Here is a 5587-nt window from a genome sequence, read left to right as displayed (position 1 = left end):
ACAGTCTTTTACCACTGGCCTCTATGAGTGAACAGCTCTTGAATTACTTACTTTTAGGAACTTTTCTTTGGGTGTGCGGTCACAATTTGGAATCCTAGAGTAAATAAATTCAATACTGTAAGTTGATTCAATTTGAGGCCATGCCTAAACTCAACAACATTAAAAATGTACCAGCCTGAGCTGAGGGCTCCCTGGGCAGGTTATAGAGAGCGACATGCAGCGTTTATCTTAACTTTTTGTTTGGGCTTAGAGATCTGCCTTCTCCTTCTGGGAAATTTCTGAGAGTCCGGGCCCCAAATATTCTAGCATTCCGCAGAAAAAGACCCTCGGAGTCCAGAGCAGGTCTGGCTGCCCTTACACGTAAATGTTCCTCCCTCTGTGTTGCTGCCTCCCTCAGTAGTTCCATCTGGAACGATTGCTTAGGTCATTTCTTCATATGGTAACTATTTGCGGTGATGGATGCCTGTTACAGGGAGTTGGGTCAGTAATAAAGGTCCAGACCCTTTCCTCCATTCAGGACAACTCTGAAGGGTTATTTTAGCTTCAAAGCTCTCCATGGGCCTGCTGGTTCTTTGTTCTGACTATAACAGCCCACCTCTGCTTTGCCTGACCCTCTGTCTTTCCCTCCCCAACCGGGTGTCGCCCCCGAGCACCCCTCACTTAGCTTCCTTCCTGCTGCTCTCAGAGTCCGCTTCCTGAGCCCGACCGGCGCCGTGGAGCAGCATGGGAAGTGGGCTGAGACATACCTGTGTTTAAAGCCAGGCTGTGTCTTTTAGCAGCTGAGTGACTTGGGGCAAGTTGTTTAATCTCTCTAAATGTCACTTTTCATCCGGGGAAAACAGGGTATTGTGAGGATTAAATGAGTGTATATACAGTGCATAAGTACCTGGACCACTGAAGCAGCTCAGCACATGTATGGTAGTTCTTCCCTCAGTAATATTTCTCATGCATGACACCACAAATCGTACTGGAACTCATATTTCTAGTTTATAAATGTTACTAGATTTTATGTCTTTACATTCTTAAAAATAATACTGCATCTTTTAAAGGGGTGACTCATTCATTATTGAAGTTTTAGAACACTCTTAAGCACTATGATTAAGAAATCAGAAGCCATTATGGGTTTGGTTCACCTTAAATAAGCAAGCTAACCACATACCTAGCCAACTGTTCCAACATTTTTTCACCTGTAAAATGGGATATTAACAGTACATACTAATGGCAGATGGTATTTTCCCTAAATGCCTACAACCATGTTTCCTATCCCAGCTGCTCTTCTGAAATGACCTTGCATTCCTCCATCAATAGATAAAGTCTAATTTCTGTCCTCTGTAACTGGACAGGCCTCAGTGACTTGCTTTACCATTACAATGTGATAGAAGCAACGTTCTGGGACTTCCAAGACTAGCCCACATGAGACTAAATCATTTCGCCTGGGTCTCTTGTAATGTTTTCTGCTGGGACTCAGCCACCATGCTGTGAAAAAAAACCAAGCTTTGGAGAGGCCGCGGTGGTGTCTCTTTGACAGCCAGCATCAGCTGTCAGCCAAGTGCGCGAGCCACCTGGAGTGTCCAGCCCCTCGGGGCCTTCAGAGGCCTGCGCTCCAACCAGCATCTGACTGCAGCCCCATGAGAATGGCCCCACGGAGCCCCGTCAACCTACAACCCATGACAGATAATAACAAACTGTTGTTTTAAGCCCTTAAGTTATGGGGTGGTTTGTTATATGTACAGCGATAGAAACAAAAATGCTACCTCGTAGGGTGGTTGTGAAAATTAAATCAGATAATGCATACAAAGTGATTAACAAAGTACTCAGTAAATATTACTACACTTGTAGAAAAGGGTGAGCTAATTGTAAGGGGAGACAAAACATGGGTACAAATAACCCCGACACTAAGCAGCCATTGTTTGATTCCATATTTAGGGAGCACCTGTCACATGCCAGGCTCTCTACATGGTCACAAAATCTCTGAGTAGCAAAGAATCTTGGAATTCTTCTAATTCAACCTCTCACCCAGTGAGGACATTCCTTTTTGAATGTTTGTTTAAGCCAACAATTATTTATTAACCCTGCTCTGTGCCAGGGAGTGTGGTGGATGGTAATGCTGGGAAGAAGGATGCAAAGATGACACAGTCCAGCACCAGGGGGCAAACACACAGACCTCTTCTGCACAGCGCAGCATCTGCAAAGAAGAGGTGCACGTCTTCCCCACATTGAGTGGGGCGAGTTGTTTCACTGTTGGCCAGCTCTCATGTATAATTTCTGTGCACCAACTTTTATTCTGAGTGGCAGTTCTTGGGTTCTTTGCCTTCTTGCTCCATATCCTGAATCCAGCTATTTACACATCCACTTCTCCATCTCTGCTTAAACTGGCCCTTGTTAAGGAAGGCGGGCTTTGCCTGGCCCTTGAGCACCAGTCTGCAGGCTCTTTGAGGGCAGTGCCTGGGTCTTGTTCATCACTGGGGCCTCCGCTCCTAGAGCAATGAGAAAAAAAGAAAAAAGGAAACAACCACCAAAAAAATGCATCCCAGTATGTGTGGGTTCAAAAAATGCCAGATTCCTTTAATTAAGGTTCATTTCAAACAATGGCAGCAAAGGAAATTACCAGCATAAGCTTTCTCAAGCTTCACAAGCAACACTATGATTTTAATAGGCTGGGATTTTAACAGGTGAGTGAAGCTAGTTTTTTAAAACCCCAGGAGAGTTCACTTTGAGTTCGCTGCAGCAAAGTAGTTCATGAGCCAATTGATGAGCCATCCCTGTTTTCCACACATAGGCATGTTTTATGGTTTCTGAAAATGATCTTTAAGAATGTTTTCCACACCGTGAGCTTCACACAAATCCAGGGGTAAGAATTTTTATTTTAAATGGTAAACTTAAGTTCTGTGTCACATTTGAGAAAGCTCTGTCTTCTCCCCTTCAGAAACAGGACAAAAATATGACCCACCAGAGCAGAGCACGCAGCGCCTGGAACTGGGCCCTTTCTCCCCAGCCTCGCTTGCCTGCTGCGGAGCAAGGTTCGTTGCTCACAGGTGTCGGGGCAGGAGCGACTCACATGAAGAGAGGGAAGTTTGCTTCACTGCCTTACAATTTGCCTTTAACCCTAAATCGGATCCCTTCCTCCTTAATTGAAAATGTTATCACTTATTTGTTCGTATTGTTTCTGTGCATGACTACAATTGTAGTTTATATAAACACAATACCGGGCTGTTTTGTTTACAATTTATCATATTTTTGTTGCTCTACTATAGTCATACCATGGCAAAGGGGACAGACTCTGTTTAATCAGCTCTGGAGATAGGGCATCCTCTAGACAAAATCGCCCAAACTTTCCTATGGAGGAGAAATATAGAAAACCAGAAGAGAAAAGAAAAGTTGGTGGGGTAAGGGCAGAGCTCTACAAGGGGAAGAGGGGGAGGACTGTTCCCAGGTACTTCCGAGACTGTGGGGACCTCTTGTTGGGGGCGTTGGGTTCTCTGCACAAGGTGTCCTCTTGGGACAGGAGGCTAAGCTCTTTGATTAGGACACTCACTCAAGGGAGAGTATTTGTGTGATGAAGGGGGGTAGGAATACAATCGTTTTCAGGGATAACATCTGCTTAGTTTTTTCAATAATTAAAAAAAATGGATCCTGAAGTTTCTTTACTGATTGGCTGTGTTTTCATTATATTCAAAATACTACCTCCCTCAGTGGAGATGGGTATAGTTTCTCATTATCAATTTCTTCTTTGCTCTTTTCACTGACTTAGGAAAAGTCAACCCCCAACATTATTTTTACTCATCCCTTTAAAAAAAGCAGTATCATGTCCTTACATAATGTTAGCATTTGGAGAAATCCCTGAACAATGTCTAACTTCTCACAGTGAGTAATTCTGAGCATCAGTCCTTACGTAAGTGTGCTGGAGAGAGATGTGTGGGAACGATCAGATCATCTTCCTTAACTTCTTTGTCCAACACAACAGCTTGGAGTTGGAGCCCTGCATAGAGCAGCATCAAATGCTTTTCTGGGCAAGAACATGGCTCACAGGGCTGTGGCATGTGAGCACTTGCAACAGTATCACAGACCTGCAGCTGGACTTCACACCCTCCACTCAACAGTCTGCAGGGGAGTTAGAGAGCAAGGCAGGAGGAGGCACAACTCTGCTGCATAACAGAGGCAACTTAGGAAGTGCGTTCGGAGTGCCCATCCGTGGGCTAAGCACTTTTCATCCACTCCTCACCCTTCACAACATAGTAATAACTTGTAATATATGAATAATTCTCCAGGGTCACAGTGTTCTGGGAAGGTGTAAGTAAACAAAGAGGCAAGGACATTTGATAAACTGATTAACCAGAGGGTCAGCTTGATCGTGAGTTCCTTGAGGATAGGTTCTTCAGCTGACTTAATTTTATCTCTGCAGGCTGATGCACTAGAAGACTTAATAGACAGTTTCTGGACAGTGGCTTAAATAGGCCTCAAGGTTGAAGGGAGCAAGAGAGATTGGGCTACTTATAGAACAAGGAAAATGGCAAGACACAAAATCAGCCTTAAACAGTTGCAGCCATTGCGATGCTGTGGACAGCATTACAACATTGGGTATGGGGTTAGAGGAGCTGACATCTAAGGGACCTTGGATATTCAGAATCACTTGGGAACTCCCCAGTGTGGCAAGGCCTCCATGTAGTGGCTCCTCTGGCCTGAGCCCTTGCAAATGCAATGTTTCCTCAGTCAGACTAGGAAGAGCCTTGGTTGCTCTTCCAAAGCACTTGGCCCCCTCGCTGAGAGTCTCTGCAAAAGCTTTACTGCTGGGTTCTTCGGGTCCTCTGTCTCCAGCAAAGGTATGCCTATGATGTCACAAGCTGGTACAGCCTGGGTACCTCTGTAAGCCTCCACTGGCAACCTCAGGAAGAACACCAGCTCTTCCCAGTGCGCAAAAAGATCTTTTGCATCTGAAGGGGGGCATAATTGTGGGTAAAAAGAGCAGCCAGCAGCAAGCTTCAAGTGGAGCTGTTCTTTCTCATGACTGTAGATGGACAACTTTACAAACTTCAAACAAAGCAGCCTGGTCAGCTCCACACTCTTGGCTGACTTGGGTCCCCTTCTCTGGGTGTGTCGGTCATGTTTAGCACCAACAGCACAGCTGACAGCTGGTTGTGCCAGCAGCATAACAGGTATTGTGAGGTCGGGGCTGGTGAGTGCAATGCCCATAGTGACCATTTGCACACATTGTGCACATCAATCACTTTTTTCCTCCTGATCCGGATGAAGTCACTCTCAAACTTGGGAATGTGCTTGAACATGGGGAACTTGCCCATGCACAGCTGCCACTGCAGCTTCCCCATGAAGCCACAGTAGGTTTGTGGCACATGGCTGCTCTGGGTGCTGCCCTGCTATAGCGTTCTGATGCTAACCATGTCTGTCTGTCTCCCTCTTTCTTCCTTCCTTTCCCTTCCTTCCTTCCTTCCTTCTTTCCTTCCTTCCTTCCTTCCTTCCTTCCTTCCTTCCTTCCTTCCTTCCTTCCTTCCTTCCTTCCTTCTTCTCTCTTCCTCCCTTCCTTCCCCCTTTTCTTCTCTTTCTTTCCTTTTCTTTCTTTTTCTTTCTTTCT

At 45.4% G+C, this 5587-nt stretch overlaps 1 pseudogene; it reads right to left on the bottom strand.

The window, feature by feature from the left end:
- Nucleotides 1-4710: 4710 nt before the first annotated feature.
- LOC129086086 (Golgi-associated RAB2 interactor protein 6-like) lies at nucleotides 4711-5324 on the bottom strand (annotated as a pseudogene).
- Between the last annotated feature and the right edge of the window lie 263 nt (nucleotides 5325-5587).

The sequence above is a fragment of the Pteronotus mesoamericanus genome, unplaced genomic scaffold (genome assembly GCF_021234165.1).
Source record: "Pteronotus mesoamericanus isolate MK-2021 breed Mesoamerican mustached bat unplaced genomic scaffold, CSHL_Meso_final scaffold_36, whole genome shotgun sequence".
Taxonomy (NCBI): Eukaryota; Metazoa; Chordata; class Mammalia; order Chiroptera; family Mormoopidae; genus Pteronotus; species Pteronotus mesoamericanus.
This window is presented reverse-complemented; position numbering and strand designations above follow the sequence as displayed.